The sequence below is a fragment of the Balearica regulorum genome, chromosome 8, assembly GCF_011004875.1.
Source record: "Balearica regulorum gibbericeps isolate bBalReg1 chromosome 8, bBalReg1.pri, whole genome shotgun sequence".
In the NCBI taxonomy this organism is placed as follows: domain Eukaryota; kingdom Metazoa; phylum Chordata; class Aves; order Gruiformes; family Gruidae; genus Balearica; species Balearica regulorum.
This window is the reverse complement of record NC_046191.1, coordinates 30,583,398-30,600,072: the sequence shown is the minus strand read 5'-3', so window position 1 is coordinate 30,600,072 and position 16,675 is coordinate 30,583,398. Positions and strand designations below refer to the sequence as shown.

Sequence of the window (16,675 nt, the reverse complement as noted above, 5' to 3'; positions counted from 1 at the left end):
AAGTGAGTAGTTGTAAGATATGAATGTATAAGGAATGTAAATGTATGCTTTTAAAATTGTACAATAGCATCTATAAATGAGAAAATTGTACTGAAGCATTATCCATCTTAAAGTCTCATTACTTCTAGATAACCCAGCTTATCAAATTCCTCTTTCATCTCTCCTGTGATATTCTTCTGGTGTCAGACTTCTCTCTCTCACATAAAGGGCATGCAGTAGCAGTTTAGACCTCTTACATTGAGGAGGTGACTGCTGGCGTTACCTCAGGCTGGATAAACAAGTGCACTCTCTTCATGTGTTTTAAAATGTAAAAAATCCAGCAAATAATGACGAATTGTTAGTTTTACTTCACATTAGTGAACTGATAATTCCTCTATATAAACACAGACTTTTTGGGGTTATGCAGCTTTTATCTGAAATTATTTTTATCTCCTATAAGCAACAGGTCCAGATTAGAATGCACGGCCAATACAGAACTAGTCAAATAAATATCCTTTTTTGTGAATGAAAAATCCAGTTTGTTCCTTGAACATCAGCACATCTTCTAAGGCTATTTGTAATTACAATTACAGAGTGGAGTTAAAAAGGGGCTAATACAAGATAGCTGGGTTAAAGCTCTTGTATTACCATACAGCTTGAAGATTATCTGAAGGCCTAATCTTGCTGTGTTATGATTCTGTATTTCCTTCTTTGTTGCTTTGTTTCATCTAACTTTTGTTTCAAACATTTATAGTTTATTTAAAAAAAAAGAAAAAAAGATTTATCCTATTAAGACATCCTTGTGCGTCTAAGAGTTAGAGATTATCCACTGTCAGAAGCCATCAGATCCGCTGCCTGTCATGACTTTGAGCCAAGTGGTCATGGACAAAACTCCAGGGAAGACCACTTCTGGATCAGGTTTAGAGCTGCTTTGACAGTTTTCTGTTTTTATAGATTCCAGCTAATTGAATTTGAACTTTGTGAAGCTTTTCATTTAAAAATACAGGAGAAATTAGATAAAGGAACTTTTTGTTACTGTTATTCACAATTGCACTCATTTTTCTCTAAAATAAGCAAGCAGTCATTGAAATCTGGGTTAACCCAAACTGGAAAACTAACAGGAGTGACTCAGTATAAAATCCACTGCCTACCCTTCCCTCTAAGTAAAACATGGTGTAGTCCCAATTGTGTGGATTCTTCAAGAACTGAATAGATCCTGGGAAATCTTTAAGAGTCAATTATCTCTTGAAACCTGAGCTAGATGAAGCACAGTAACCTACATGAGGACTCAGAGATTGGAAGATAAAACCAGTAGGAAATTCCTTCCAAATCTGCACTGTTAGCTGAGTTAGCAATCGGAGTACGCACGGGCACTAGACTTCAGTTGTGAGCTTCTCGGTGAAACTTTAAGGAGTATGGGTCCTTAAGACTAGACTTAAGAATATTTGTATTCCTCTTTTCTGATACCTTTTTGTGGAAACCTTGCAAAATTTTATAGCTCCACAAAACAAAAGCTGCAAAAGCTTTTTGTTTTGGTAACACTAAAATAAGAAGCCAGAGGGTGCCAGGTATTTTTACAGGGGTTTTTTGTAGTCTTAATGGCCACATCCTGACCTTGCTTAAGTCACGTAGCTGGGTTTACACTCTGCCAAGCACAGGTCTGGGCCTGCATTTAAGCCCAGACTTGCCTGCAAAGCTTGGTGTTTACACATTAGCCTGTGCTCAGGAATAAAGCTTTGTCTGATCTCTTACACACTAGCACAGCATTTTAGCGCAGGCCTGAGCTGTCATTCCTCTGCCAGTCATAAGCAGAGTCACATTGCTGTGCAGAAATCCCAGCTTTGATTCTTTGTCAGCACGTGTAGATATTTTCCGTTTCCACTTCAGCCAGACTAACAGCTAGTCACGTGCAAAGACAAGATGTGGGAAGTAGAGCTCAGCAGGGTAATCCTGCCCTGAGACCCTCTTGTATTATAGGACAAAGCCAAGGAGTTCTAAAGCTGTTTGGCTGTAGAAGGATTTCCCAGGTGTCAGGAGAGGCCTGGAAAAGGTACAGCTGTGTAGACAGCTGGGGATTACCCTCATTTCTCCTCCAACACAGGCAGTGAAAAGGGCATGGCCTGAGCAGTGCTGCATTCTGCAGATCCCCTGGGGCCACTGCAGCTAAAACAACTTTAATTTGCTCTTTGGGTCCCATCTGCTGTCTGGGACACAAGGAATCAAGTAATTGCTGAGAGGCCTATCTCTTCTCTGTGGGGACAGACTGGGCAGCATGGCAGGTTCTGGGTGATGAGCCTGGGGTGTCTAGACAAGCGTGCTGAGCTGCCACTGGACTTTGCTGTGCTCTGATTTTGCTCAGCAGCAAGACACTGTGATGCCAAAGGGTTCTGAGGCGGAAAATTCTTCCTCAATGCCCAGCCTGCTCCTCTGAGTGGAGAAAAGAGGGAGACTGAGGGGAGAGCATGATGGGCTGCCCACTGAAAGGCAGTTGCTGGGTCAGAGTTGAGACGTACCAACTCTGATGGCCTCTTTAACTAACAAGCTCAAAAACTATCAACTTTCAGGGAATTGGAAAATTAATTGGGTCAGCACAATGATGAATGATCTGAGAGACAGTTTTGTTGTTTAGAGTCCAACTACTGTCTGCATTTATTTTCTGGCAAATGTTGTACATTTTCATGAATAATTCTTCAGCCTTTATTTGAGTGTTTCAAGTATGTCTGCCTCAGTTATTTGTACCACTGAATCCCTAGTTGAAAATAAAGCTGATAAAAAAATAACATGTTGGTGATGGCTTACAGAGTGAACTGCATGTGGCAATATGTATGCCCACATGTTTCTTCCAGAAGTGCCACAATACATACCATATTGCTGCCATCTGTATGAATGTAGTCATAATCTATTGAGAGAAAGATGCAATGATTAACATGAGTTTCTGTCTAGAACTAGAAGTATTGCAATAAAAAAACCCCAGGTAAGTAACTGCACTATTAAATACAGCACACTCCAAAGACAATAAAACATGCACTACTACGTTTATTATGTACTTAAGTGTAAGATTCACACTTTTTGTAGTAATTTCCTGCATCCTTTCAAGTGCTTTTATCATACTCTGGGATAAGTAGGCTTCAGGAAAGCAATACAGAAGTTAGAGTTTACAGAGCTGCTAACGTGCCGAGTACATCAAATGCTGTAAGGCGTGCACTTCTGACAGTGGTTTGGTTCTTATTGAAACCTTCCTCAGGCAAGTGAAGGGTCATGCTGATAAAAATAGCATCATAGTAAGCTTCTTTGTTTAAAAATGAAAATTCTCATATTATCTGGCTTTAGTTTTTGATCAGAAGGTATTTATGTACATTTTCTAACAGAATTAGGGTACTGATTTCCAGAGTTATTCTCACAAGGGTCCTGTTAGTATTTTTTTTAAACTGTTATACCAGAGCCTCAGCTAAGACATGATAATTAGCCAAGTGCATGCACTTGCCTTGTTATGAACTTAAATGAAATGGAATTGATTAAACCACCTTCACTGACTAACTTGTTTTACTGTACTGATTGATACAAAAGTTATAATTATCAATAACATAATTTTCCCATGGAAAATCTATTTGTGCACATGGCATTCATCAGACTAATTGTATTAAAGACAGCTTATTGAGAAAATAAGTAAGAATTTATGCACATATTTGGGTAATTCCAAAAAAATTAATAGGGAGGAAGATTCCTTCTAATTAAGATTCTATAGATTTTGGCTTCCTAAAAAATTATCTAGTTTTCCATGTCCCATCGCAGTATACGGCATGTTAGCTACATTGGAGGAACTTATTTCAGACAGTCTTCCGCTCTGATGTGCAAGATTTGTCTCTTGGTCAGAGTTACTGTTGGAGTGAGTCCAGAGGAGGCCATGAAGATGCTCAGAGGGCTGGAGCACCTCCCCTATGGAGACAGGCTGAGAGAAGTGGGGTTGTTCAGCCTGGGGAAGAGAAGGCTCCAGGGAGACCTTAGAGCACCTTCCAGTACCTTCAGTATTATATTAAAGCCTGTGGTTCAAAACTCTCGACCTAAGTAAAAAAGCATTAGCTGTTTGTCACGGTTTCAAATGTCACTGAGATGCTTGTATTCTGGGAGTAAAAGGCCCTAATACAGCTGTGTTGAAAACAGCACAGTGGGTTTTTCAAAGACCTTCACCTGCAAAATTGGCATTCTTGTGACCTCTGAGATCTGGCTGTTACTTACTGAGTTCAAGTCAAGGTTTTCTTATGTGTTCTTAAAGATTTTTAATAATAGAGGATTCTGATCCTCGATTTTGTTCCTCCTATTCCACTGTATTACAACAGAGGTTCTGGAGAACAGAATGCCCTGGGAGGGGGAAGCCATGACCTGCAAGATGACAATCAATAACATGTGACAGTCATTTGAGGCCCTAAATCCCCTATGTGACTTGCTGTCACTGATGAGGCTGGAACCTCAGATTTCCTGTCCATGAGCTCTCGAGTCTAAATGTTACTCACCTCATTTAATCACCAAATCACACTACCAAGCTGCTGTTGTGTGAGTAAAACAAAAGGTTTTTATTTATATGCTTGCGTTTTTTTCCTAAAGACTATAGCTTTCTTTCACAGGGAATCACTAACTGGTGTTGTGAAGTAAGTTTTTAAATGCCTATTGACATTTCAAGGAGCCTGATGTTCATGCTATACCAATGCTGAATTTCTACCTAACATAAAATTCTGTGTAAATACATTGTGACATCTGTAGTATAGTGAATCTGCTACCTAGATAAACCATTATATTGCTTTTCCTATTGGTGTCATTAGGTGCACTCACTGGGCCAGATGACACAGAAGGGCAGCTCGGTATTTCCCAAGTGAGGAACCTGATGTAACACGCTGTTAGCAAGTGAGGCAGCATCAAGGCAAGTATTAGGCAATAAGATGTGACATTGTAAGTAAAGCCAGAATATCCCTACACAGTGTGAGTGAGTTGCTAGGCAGTGAGCTGACAGCCCACTATCGCAAGCACCTGACAAATGGTATGTTTCTTGACGTGCTTTCTTAGGATGAAAAAAAAAAAAAAAAGCAGGCTTTGGTGTAAATAGACAGGAGCAGAGCTTTTTCAAAAAGTTAGTCTCCCAAATCTGATTCAATTTCAATGAATTTTTTTTTTTTTCCTAACTTCCCTCGGTCTTCAGTACATTCCGGGGTTGATTCTTCTTTTGACCAAACAGAATAGATAAGGGAGCAAAAATAATAATAAAAAATACTGTGGAAAATACCTTGAGATTGTAAGTGGAGAGGAAGGTGATTGCAAGGTGTCTCCCAATTGTAAGACTCCCCAAAAAATCCTTGCAAATTGAGGATACTTGGGAGCTCTGCAGATACTGAAAAGAATGGGGAGGAAAACAGCAGTACTGTTGAGCATGATTCTTTTGCACCTTTTAATTGCCATATTCTGGATAGCAGACACTGCTGCTCAGTGAAGCATTTCTTCCACATCTATAGTTTCTCTCCTCTTTGCATGAATGTGTGTGGGAGGGGGGATTAGTGCATAGCCATATGGGAGGGAGCTAATGGCAGAGCAGTTTCTTAGCGAGCTGTGCTGTGGGAATGAGAAAGAGACGGCAAAGGGAGCAGGAAATGATGGAGGAGGGGAGAGGACTCCAATGACACTTAATGGAAGTGATGCAGAATTCCCCCGAGGACCTAAGGGGCTGAGGACACGAAGGCTATGACCCTTCCACAGGCCTTGCAGACCCCAACTGGACAGGCGCTTTAAGTAATTTATCAATGCGAACTCCAGAATGTGGGGTTTTTTTTCCTACTTTGTGGGATTTTCCACTGGACGAGAAGGATGTGCATGACTTAATGGGAAACTGAAATTAAGGTTTGTTTGTTTGATGTTTCTTCTGTAAATCAGCAGGCTGGATCATAGCTTTATGTTCATAATATATTAAAGTGAAGGATCAGTTACTTTTAAAGACATCGTTCCTCCTCCCTGGGTACTAAGAGCCTTGAAGCTCCTAAAATGAAAGGTAGGGGAGGGAATGGATTGTGTGGGAGCAAGCAAGGACCTTATACTGTCCCCGTTTCCTTTTTCCAAGATCAAATCCTCTTCTATAATATTTACGTGGCAGCTGCAGACTTAATGACCTAGCATTCAATCAGTGACCCATCAGTACTTCTGTTTAAGAAAGCTGTCGCTTTATCAGCATTCATGTTTCGGCCCACAACTTCCACAGTATGTAAAAACCCTGACACCCAAATCAACCCCTACTTTTCGTCTATAGAAGGAAATCTCAGTGACAGAAGTTGTTAGGATGTCTCAGATCAGCAAGAAAGAGCTGTCCCACTGAAATCTGGCATGTCCTCTGGGATCTGTGGGAGTCAAGGACAGTTTTCCCCAGGCAGGCAGCTTTTCCAGCCAGCTCCCTAGCTGCATGGTCTTCCTCTGAGACACTACATGGGAACTATGCAGAAGAGATAATACGGTCCTCTGCAGATTAATTTTTCTTGGTGTTATTTCCACGGCCCTGAAGAGCAGAAAACATGTGAAGAAGTACGAGGCAAGATCTGGCCCAGTGTGTTTTCCTGAAAAGCTAGCTCTATTCCACATAGCTGCTTTACATTTTTCTTAATAAAACCAAAAGTATAAAGCTAATTAATTTTTTTTCCTAAGGATGTTTCTTGAGCTATTATGCATATTCTGTTATTGTTTTGCAAGTGTTGCCTGCTTTATGGCACACTGGCATTTTTATTCCTTTTATTCTTTCAGGTCAGTAGACCAGCTAGTAAGTCTAATTGCCCTCATTCTGTTCTGCTGCTTTCCACAGATAAGAGCTGTAAACTGGGTGATATCTTGCCAGTATATTTCAAACCTCCTACCTTATAAGCATCCATCCAACCTGCTGCCTTTTCTCATGGCTCATTGTGCAGCAATTGGTTTAAATACCTGTCTCCAGTTACTTAATAGAAAGAAACCAACAGAATAAATTGATTCAATTGAAATGGAAAAGTCTTGAAAGATGTTTCCTACCTGTATGAATCCAAACTTAAGTCAAATGGGATTAGAGAATACAAGGGAGAAACAGAAGACCTTTTTCTTAAGATCCTTTCTTGATGTTCTTTTTGCAAATACACAGTGACATAAATTTCACATGTGCACATGCTTGTTCCCTCTGCCTCAAACTAAAATTGGTACAGTCTGACTTTTTAATAATATCTTAAAAATAACTATCAATAAAAAACCAAAAAATAGAACCAAGGATTGTTAGTCTTGAGGACCTTCTCCACCTCCAACAGTAGCCTATATTAAATGCTACAGCAGAAAGCATAATGTACCTGAACTTTATGCAAAATAGGTAAAGGAGAGAAATTTCTCTAGTCAGTGATCAGTTTATGCTGTGAGGCATTGCCAACACTAATGCTTGCAGTTGTTCTCCCTGTCAGCATGTTGCTATTATACATGTACATGTCTAATCTTTAAAAAAAACTTGTAAGCTATTTGTTTCATTTGCTGAACTATTTGTTCTCTAGCACAGAGTTCCAGAGCCAAAGCAGTACATTGCATTAATATGCATCTAAAGAGAGATAATGCACACTCCTATTGTGTCTTCATTTGACAAGGTGTTTTCTCTTTCTCATAGCATGTGACAGGGTGTAAGATGTGTTTCATTTGCTTCCCAGCGTCAGCTAAGCCTCCCTCCTGTGCAAAGATGTAGAGAAGTTTCCTTCGGACTCACACTGCCTGGCCCCTCCCTTCCCAAGAGGTAGGACAGAAGTCTTCACCCAGCTGCTGGTCGCAGCCTCAGTCAAGCTGGGAAGCTATCACAGAAGCAGAGGTCGTGCCTGGAGCTGTGCTCCCACACTTACCTCCAGAGAGCAGAGCAAAGCTGGAACTGGGAGAACATGACCCTGATGGAGGGAATTGTGATCGTGTGACCGGCTGAGGGGTAAATTCTGCCTGAAGGCCTTGGTGCCCCCTCTTCCCCCAGCAAGCCCACTATGCTGCTAGATGAGATCTGTAATATTGTGTGCTGTTGAAAACACTGTGCGCTTTTTGATCTTTGGAGTAGAAACTGTCACGGTCTATACATTTATGTACCTACAAGTGCATTGGCCTGCTGGTTTCACTGGATGATGATGATAATGCAGGTAAGAATTTTGTCTCAATTCTCATCTGTAGGTCAAAGCACTTAAACACACTATTTTTAGTTTTACAGACTTCTCTTGTGATTTTTTTAGGCTCTTCTTCCCAATCCTCTTTTGATACAATTTTTTAAGCCATAAGACAAAATGCAAAATAGTATTTAAGCTAAGGATCTATTGCTGAAAATACTATCATATTTTCTATGTTTTCCATATGCTGTGTTTAGTTATACAGTACTAGTATTCTATTCTGCTTTTATTGGAATATGCCCATAGTTGAAGTCCACTACGTGCTTAATTTTAAGTGCATCTTCAAAAATCCTTCCCTGCCCCAATTCTGCATTTCATCATGTTTCTCTTATCTCCATAAAACCCACCCAAGCCGCTGTTGATTTAGACAGAGGTTCCCAAAATCAGTTTGCTTGGATAGTATGTAGAAGTCATGATTGTCCTGGTAGGAGCAACTATAGTAGTTTCCATGCAGGCAAAGGCATCTCCCGTTCCTTCATCTTTAATCCTGTCATTATACAAACACACTCACCAAAGTAGTATCCCTGTCTTGGCTCATGTGCTGTTTTCTGGTACCTCTTTTTGTCCTCAACATCATGCCTTGACCTGCATGGACAGTCCTAAACCCCATCTCTTCACCCAGCTGTTTCTGGCCCCATTGGCTAATTGGTATCCAAATGCTATCCAGGGTTCACAAATTATCATACGTGTGTAACTAATGAATATTGCCTCTTAAATGCCAACTAAAAAAAAAAAGAAAAAAAAAAAAAGATGTGACATGGGCAAAGTAAGTAACGAGAAGCACATCAAACTTTCTCTGCCTTGCCGTTCTGCAGAGTATGACATCATGTTCAAAGTGTTAGTCCTTAGCTGAGGTTACTTGGTGATCTAAGCTCAGTATTTCTATATGAGAATCTTAGTCCTGGAAGCAAAATTTACCACACTCATTAGACACAGAGGAGCTTTCTGCTGTATAGGTACATTTCATCTATGCAGGAGACAGAGGCGGCCAGGGTGCGACTTTAGAAAGGATTCGTACAAAAATCAAAGACCATTAGGAAATTCTCTAATTTCTGACTAAAGTTCAATACGTACCTCTTCAGTTTTATCTTCTCTACTGAAAACTAAAAGTGTCTGTAGACATACCTAAAACACAAAGTGTAGCAAAACAATATAGCTTATTTGCACTTCTCCAGGGACAGAACAAGACAATAAATCTGTCCAATTTTAGTTGTTATTCGTAATGTGCTAAGAAATGTTCAGAGTGTGTTCGCAAAAGCAATGTCATAAACTGTAGTATAGAATAAAAGACTCCAATTATACATAATGTTAGAATAATCAGTGGCAAAGTATTCTCTCATGCAACTCTCAAAGGATAATTTATAATGGATATGTAATTTTTCAAGGTGTAATACTCCTCTGAGTCTCAGGTATGTGTTTTTACTGATATTATATGGCATAGAGCAGTAGCTGGAGAGGACACTGTAAAGTGACAAATGTTTAGATTTTAGCAGTGTTGAGTGTTTACTTCTAATGTTTTTACTTTTTTAGAATTTACCACTACATATTTACAGAAAGTATTAACGACAAACCTCATCCTAACAGTCAGAAGCTCTCCCTATAGCATAGTATCGTGGATTGAGTTCCTTGTCCTCAGGATATATGGCTCCTCTTTTGAAAAAGAAAAGAAAACTCTGAAAACAGAGATTTCATCCTCTCACATATTTAGCATGTATCTGGTTTAGATTTGGAAGACTCAGATTTCAATCTTTAAATGACAACTTCCCAGGCATATCAGTGGGAAAGGATGATATGCAAATGAAAAATAGCTTATAGATGTCAGTGTTGGTCACAGAATCAGTCAGACTGCAATAAAAGTTTAGGTGAACACTGGCTAAAATACACCCATCGTATTTTTGGAATTTGCTTGCTGAGTGTACTTTGAAGGCTTTCCAGAGTATACAGGAAAAATCTCTTCAAAATTTCAGGAGTTCAGTAGCCGTCTCCAGCTGAGACACATTTATAAACACTAGACTGTCCAGTCCAAGTGCTCCATGTCAGATGAGTTTTCTCAAGAAACAGGCCTTGCCTCCATACAGACTGACTTACTTATTTACTTTAAAAATATTTTTTTTCTTTTTTCATTTAACAGAGCTATTCCGATGAAAGCTAACGTAATTTTTCAGCATGGATATTATAAGGCTGTGAAAATGTCATGATTATCTTTTCTGTTTAAAATGAAATTTTGAAAAGTCTCTACGTTCCCCATAATATTTATATTGGTATAAAAACTGTTTCACAGCTTAAGAGAGGATTTGGATCTAGAAACCTGGATTCATTTCATACATGAGTTTCTCAGTTCTACTGGAGAATATTGAAACCTTACGTAGATCTTTTTGTCTTCCTCTTTTAATGTAAATGATCTTGAATAGTGTTTGCTAAGTTCTAACATTCAGCTTTTTCTAGATGTCTCTGTAACTGAACTCTATCATCCTCATTATGCTTGAGATACACAGGAAAAAATGCAGTACCTGGAAAACATGGAGTACCTGAGACATTATCTTTTTTGTTTACTCCAAAATGAGTAACTAGAACTGTATTATAACTTGGCTTCCTAATTTTCATTTAAGCAGGTATGGAGCATAACATCAGAATTCTTATTCCACCTAACTCCAGCTCCTGACAAGCCACTTTACATGCAGTAGCATGATACCAAAGAGATGACCAGCATATAAGACTTACAGAACAAGACATATAAACTACAATACATGATGGCTTGCTGCTCTGTTCTTCCCAAAAGCATTCCCGAGACATTTATGTAAATGATTCTGAAAATACTAGCTACAAAACAATGTATTTTATCTATTTTAGTAATTTAAGCAATGGTAAAGCTGAACCGTCTGACTATCCACACCCTTCATAGCAAAGCTCTTCAGTAATGGATGGCAAGGCTTTCAACGGAGCTGCACCTATTTATACTAGTAGACATTATACTCTTAGACTTTCAGACAAGGATTATTAGCTGTGGATAAAAAAGACATCATAGATTTGCTTTGTTCTGCATTATTTCTGAAAATACTTCACAGTGTTTTATAAACAGTGCAAAAACTTGTGGTTTTCCATCTTTGCAAGCAGTAGCAATTATAATTGCAGGGCATAGCAGAGGCATAGTAAACCAGCCAAAAGAGGAAAGGCTAAAAAGCATAGGTATTGAGTCCATTTACCTCCTATGAAGCTCAGGGGAATGACGAGGTGAAATCCATAAGCTCTTCTATACAGCAGGAAGAAACAACTAAAAAAAAAAAAAAAAACAAAACATTTTGAGGAAACTCCTAGAGAAGGTATGAGGTAAGTTTTTAGTATGTTTATGACAGTATTATCATTGCATTGCTACCCTACGAAGTAACAAGATGCTCAGTACATCTCTAATACCTTTCAAGGATTTCAAGGCTCCATATATGCACTAAGAGATGGATTGTGACTGACCATTCTGTGACTACAGTGGGCGATGGATGCAGAGTAAAGTGCTTTCCTAATTAATGTGACCCACGTGAGGACCAGGCAGGCTGTAGTCTTGCCCAGAAGACAAGAGCACAGGATATGCAAAATTGCTCTTCTTGGGTTCTGCTCACAGAGAAAAGAGAGTGAGCTATGGCTCTATCCTTCCCCCTCCTCCGTGTCTGGACATGGAGAGGTAAGTACACAGCACATTTCAAAGAAGTATAACTGGCTAGGCTTCCCATAGGGCAACTAAAGAATTCTAGGAAGTTTCCTTCTTTTTAAAGCAGAACGTTTCCTGATTTGCCCGTATAATGTTACCTCTTTAATGACGATTTGACTGATTAACTGAATGGTATTAACTTAATCTGCTCCCCATTTATTACCCTCTATAATGAAACCACATTGAATCTGTGCGTGCAATGTTCCCTGTTATATAGTCAAATGTAAATATTCCTGGAAACTTAGCTCACTAGCAACATTTCATATCACAGGAACAATGGAGAGCTGAGGGGGGGTGGTTCTGGTTTTTTAACTTTTTTCCAGTTGTTAAACATTTTGCTCAAAAATTGAAAAATACTTTTTTTCTTCTCCAAATAGCTGCTTAATCACTGCTTGAGGTTGAAAAAAGTGTGTTGGAGCAGATGGCAAGAACATAGGATTTAAGCAGGGGACAGATGTAACCATATTAGGGAGCCCGGAAGATAAATCTCTTGAAGTCTTGTGGCAGATGTGATCATTACTTTGTTTACATAGATGAAATATTACTAGTTTCAATTAACAGTTGCTGTTGTCCATATTTGGGATCTTTCCCCTTCAGATGGTCATTAAAACCTGTTGTAAATCATCATGTTTGTGCTACTTCCATACTGTGCATAAATCATGCAGGCATCCCAGCATCTCCATTCTTTATGGAAAATGTGTAGATGGATATTTATACAACATAAAAAATAGTGTTTGCTTTCTATTAAGCAGTTTACAAGCACTGTCTCTAATGACGTACTGTCTCCTGTGATGTACAGGGGTACTAGGAAGGCAGAAAAAGAAGGACATCTGTATTCAGCCTCTGTGCTGCCAACCCTTTCTTTGCCTCTAGCTCCCTCCCCGGTACTATCAGCATTGTCCCTGTCACAAACGGCTCCTCTTAGGGCTCTAACATAAAGCACGTTTCTGGCTTTCGTACATCTGGAGCGTAGGAAGGCAACACAGTAAGGAATAGTATTCTCTTCCTGTGGAAAAATCTGTAGGTTGCGTGAGAGACAATGAAGTAATGTGTTATCTGCGTGCAGCTTCCTCACTGCTGAGACATGTGGAAGAACCTTTGCTGACCTTGGGAAAACAGTGCTTTGCAGATGCAAAGAGGAAGTCCTCTTAAAGTGTGTGTGTGTGTGTGTGTACAAACTTTATTTATTTTTATATACACACACACGTGTATATTTGGGTGAATTCAGAGGCTGCTGCTTGATACGCTCTTTAAAAAGTTGTGATCTTAAAAATATTAAGAAAAACCCAGAACCAGTTTAGACTGCTATTATGGTGTTATAATTCCAACTCATTCCTTCATTATTGCTGGAACTGAGAAACAAGTAGACGTGTATACCTAAGGAGGTGTTCTAGCATTAATCACAAAACCTTTAGGAGCAAATATTAGCACATCAGCTGAGCATATTGAATTAGAGCAGCTGTGAAGCACACATCCACTCTTCAGCATTCTTGGTAACACTTTCTTCCTCCAACTGTAAACTCTAAATATGTAGGGTGTCTAGTGTCTACTTGAACCAGATTTCTCTAGTATGGACACTTTTATCCGTTAGAATACTTTCTATGCTTAGTTTCAAGTTGAACTGAACTAACTGAAAATTCCATTTTGTTATGATTGAAGCAGGAAGCTTGTCCTCTTTATTAAAGGGTAAAAGATAATATGTGTGTATCATGTATTAAGCATAAACATCCTCCAAAAGGAAAGAGGAAGATGGTGATAGCTACAGCAATGCTATATTTATCTGGTTCTTACTCCTCTTTTACCCATAACAAATACAAGGACACCACAGAGAATCACAGATCAAAAAAAGCAGGAATATGTAGGTGTAAATGTCACAGACTACTTACTTTACTAGAACCCAGATATTAATTGCACAATGTAAAGCACTGCATTTATAAAGTCAGACCTGTATAGGTAAGCACTCCAAAATGAGGAAATAACAAAATTAAGATGGCAGGTACCACAGCTGTGCTTCAGCACTGTGATGCAGTCATGAGACATGATTACACAGTTTCAACAGAAAATTATATAATTTTATTCTCATAAATTGACAAGTAAATTTAGCAATATTTTACATTTCTTTAGCGTCTTTCACCCTGATGTACTGTGTGAATTAAGTGCAGCTGGACTCACAGAATACTTCAGTCAAACAGTAAGAATAGAAAATAGCACTTAGAAGTTATATAAATAAAATATTTTCTACTATATTCTCATTCCTTAGGGAACTATATGCTTTAGCAGTTATCCGGTTGGGACATCTCATATCAGACTGATTTTAACTAATGACTTTTTATGATAATAACTGTTTCTAGATTCAGGCAATGTTAGAAGACCTTTACTTAGTGCCAAGTAATTAGTAATTAATGAAGTGCTAACTAGGTGCCAAAATGTAAGCTATACTCTCTCAAATCATTAGTTACCAAAACAAGATTAAGAAGTATCTTTTCTGCTGTACTCAGGAAGCTTGGCTGAAAGGCAACAAAATTAATTTGATTTTATATTAATGTATATTTTTTAATCTCAGAGTTTTGTATGCAGCATATGTTCAGTTATAATCAAGTATCATTTCTTTTTTCCTTAAAAATTTTAGAATAATTTGTACTGTAACCTATACAAGCAGAGCTGATTAAAGTAACTTACATTATAAATTTTTAAATCTAAAATGCTTATGCTATCTTCTGTTAATAAAAGTATAATAAACAGCGACTATACTCTGCTAGCATTTTTATAGACTTAGATTTTACAATAGCAAGTGCTTCGGATTGCAGTCTCAACATTTCATTACAGCTGCTCCTGCAAGCATATTGCAGTTTGTGTATGGAAGCATACACATTTTATGATACCTAATGGAAAAATATTTTTGATCTGTGAGATTAGAAATACATGTATCAATTTCCAACCTCTCAGTTGGTAGATAATGTTGAAGATGCAAGCTGTTGCTTTCAAAAGGAAGTGTTATATCCCATACAGTTTGAGGGGTTTCTACGTATGGTGAAGCTAGTTACAGGCTTGCAGAGAAGCGTGGCTTCTTTGTTGGGCAGTGAATTATACAAATAATCGTTGCTAATAAAATCTGGGATAAGTATGTCTGAAAAACAACTCCTGAGATCCATAGTAAGTAATTATTCAGAAGAATACTTATCTGCAGGATGGATAGACTCGTACCATTTATGAATTTGTTCTCTCGGGTGAAAGTGGTGATGGCAAGTGTGATGTCCTGTGGGCTGTAAAAATTTCAGCCACGTTCATTTGGAGTGATTTGCCTAACTATGTTTGTTCAGGTTTGGCCCTCTGCACCCATTCCCTCACAGTCTGCCACTCACAAGTGACAGTGGTTTCCTGTTACTTTTGACAGCAGCTTTCTTCATTATAACCAACTATTTTGCCACATATTTTCATCTAGTCATTTCCTCTCTTTTTGATGCTTCCTGCAATTTGAATATTTAACAGCACAGCTGCAATATTCAACTAATAATGAAATTTAAATGGAATATTTAGTATAATGAAAAAAAATCTGCACCTATAATAAGGAACATCAGCTATGTGTATAGAGTGGGCAACTGAACATTGGAATGTGGTATCTTGGAAAAGCTTTTGGAATCATAGGGGGAAAGCAACTGAACATGGCACTCTAGTGTAAAACTGTGGCATTTCAGCCCTTCAGTAGAATTGGGCATTTCAGTTTCACAGTCGAATGTACATTTTCCTTCCCACTCATTCTTTAAAACTCTATTTGAGATGAAATGATGGCAAGACAGCCAACATTTTCTGGTTTTCTCCATTTCATATCTTGACATGTTGTGTGCATGACTGTTCATACACTGAGGAGAGATTTCTACTGAACTACTGCCTAGGATGCCTGTATATTTCTTAAACTCTTACCTTTGTTTCAGACCTCTCTTCAATGTATAACCAGATTTCTTTCCTCCAGTATGTACTGTGTTGTATTGATGACTATTTATCAATATTGAATGTCACTATATTGTCTTCCTACAGAGTTAGGTCACTGAGTATCTTCACAATCTGCCCCACAATTGTGAGTAATTTTGTATCTACAAATGTCTCCTTCTGTATAGCTCTTTTTCTAGATTATTTTAAGGGTATTTAGAACAAAACCTTAAAAACACCTTACTCTCTTGGCTTTTCACCATGATTATGAATGACTATGAGTTCTCCTGTTTCATCTGTCTTAGTTTTTGGTCCATGACATTGCTTCTTCCTCACAACCCACTGTGTAGTTTTTCTGGAAGCATTTAATGAGAGAATTGTAAAATATCTTTCAAAATTTGTCAGCTAACCCCATATCCACCAATTAACTAATGCAGAGAAGCTTGTTTTACAAGATAGTTTGTCTCCTGCTTTAGTGAAGGAGAATAACTTACAAAAAAATTTACCTTTGCTTCCCTCTTCTGATGTGTCTTTACTTCCTTTTTTCCCCCTCTCTCTTCTTCCTATAATCTTTTATTGTTTGTGTTAAAAGTTGTGGTTCCAAATATGGTGAAATATTCTTTCTATTCACTGACTCACCTGCTGAAAACCTTGCAGAAGGATGGCATTTGGCATTTTTTTTTTCCTTTCATTTACCCTGGTTCAAATACTTTGACAGTATGCCAGATTATTGTGGTTAAAAAAAAAAAAAAAAAGGAAAGAATGTTCTCTTTCTAGGCACAAAGCTTTATTCATATTGGGAAAACAGCACTGTACCTAGAGGTAATGCCATTCTGCTTTAATGTCAAGCTTGTGCCTACAGTTTCTCACATCCTTCCTGCCTTATTTTCCTGTC

The 16,675-nt window shown here is 38.4% G+C and overlaps 1 protein-coding gene and 1 long non-coding RNA gene across 3 annotated transcripts in view; one reads left to right on the top strand and one right to left on the bottom strand.

Annotated features, from left to right (window-relative positions):
* LOC142602807 (uncharacterized) overlaps nucleotides 1-16,675 on the bottom strand; it is a 30,697-nt gene that overhangs the window by 12,955 nt on the left and 1,067 nt on the right. The window contains exon 2 of the long non-coding RNA XR_012836635.1: nucleotides 11,357-11,424. This is a non-coding gene — a long non-coding RNA (uncharacterized LOC142602807). The remainder of the gene's footprint in view (nucleotides 1-11,356; nucleotides 11,425-16,675) is intronic.
* The window catches only part of RALGPS2 (Ral GEF with PH domain and SH3 binding motif 2), a 136,714-nt gene continuing 127,753 nt past the window's right edge, over nucleotides 7,715-16,675 (top strand). The window contains exons 1-2 of one of the 2 annotated variants that reach the window (XM_075760449.1): nucleotides 7,715-8,129; nucleotides 11,573-11,826. The gene's annotated coding sequence lies outside the window, so the exon portion shown is untranslated. Of the gene's footprint in view, nucleotides 8,130-11,073; nucleotides 11,481-11,572; nucleotides 11,827-16,675 lie in introns of those variants that run through there. The other variant, XM_075760448.1, reaches the window with a different exon arrangement.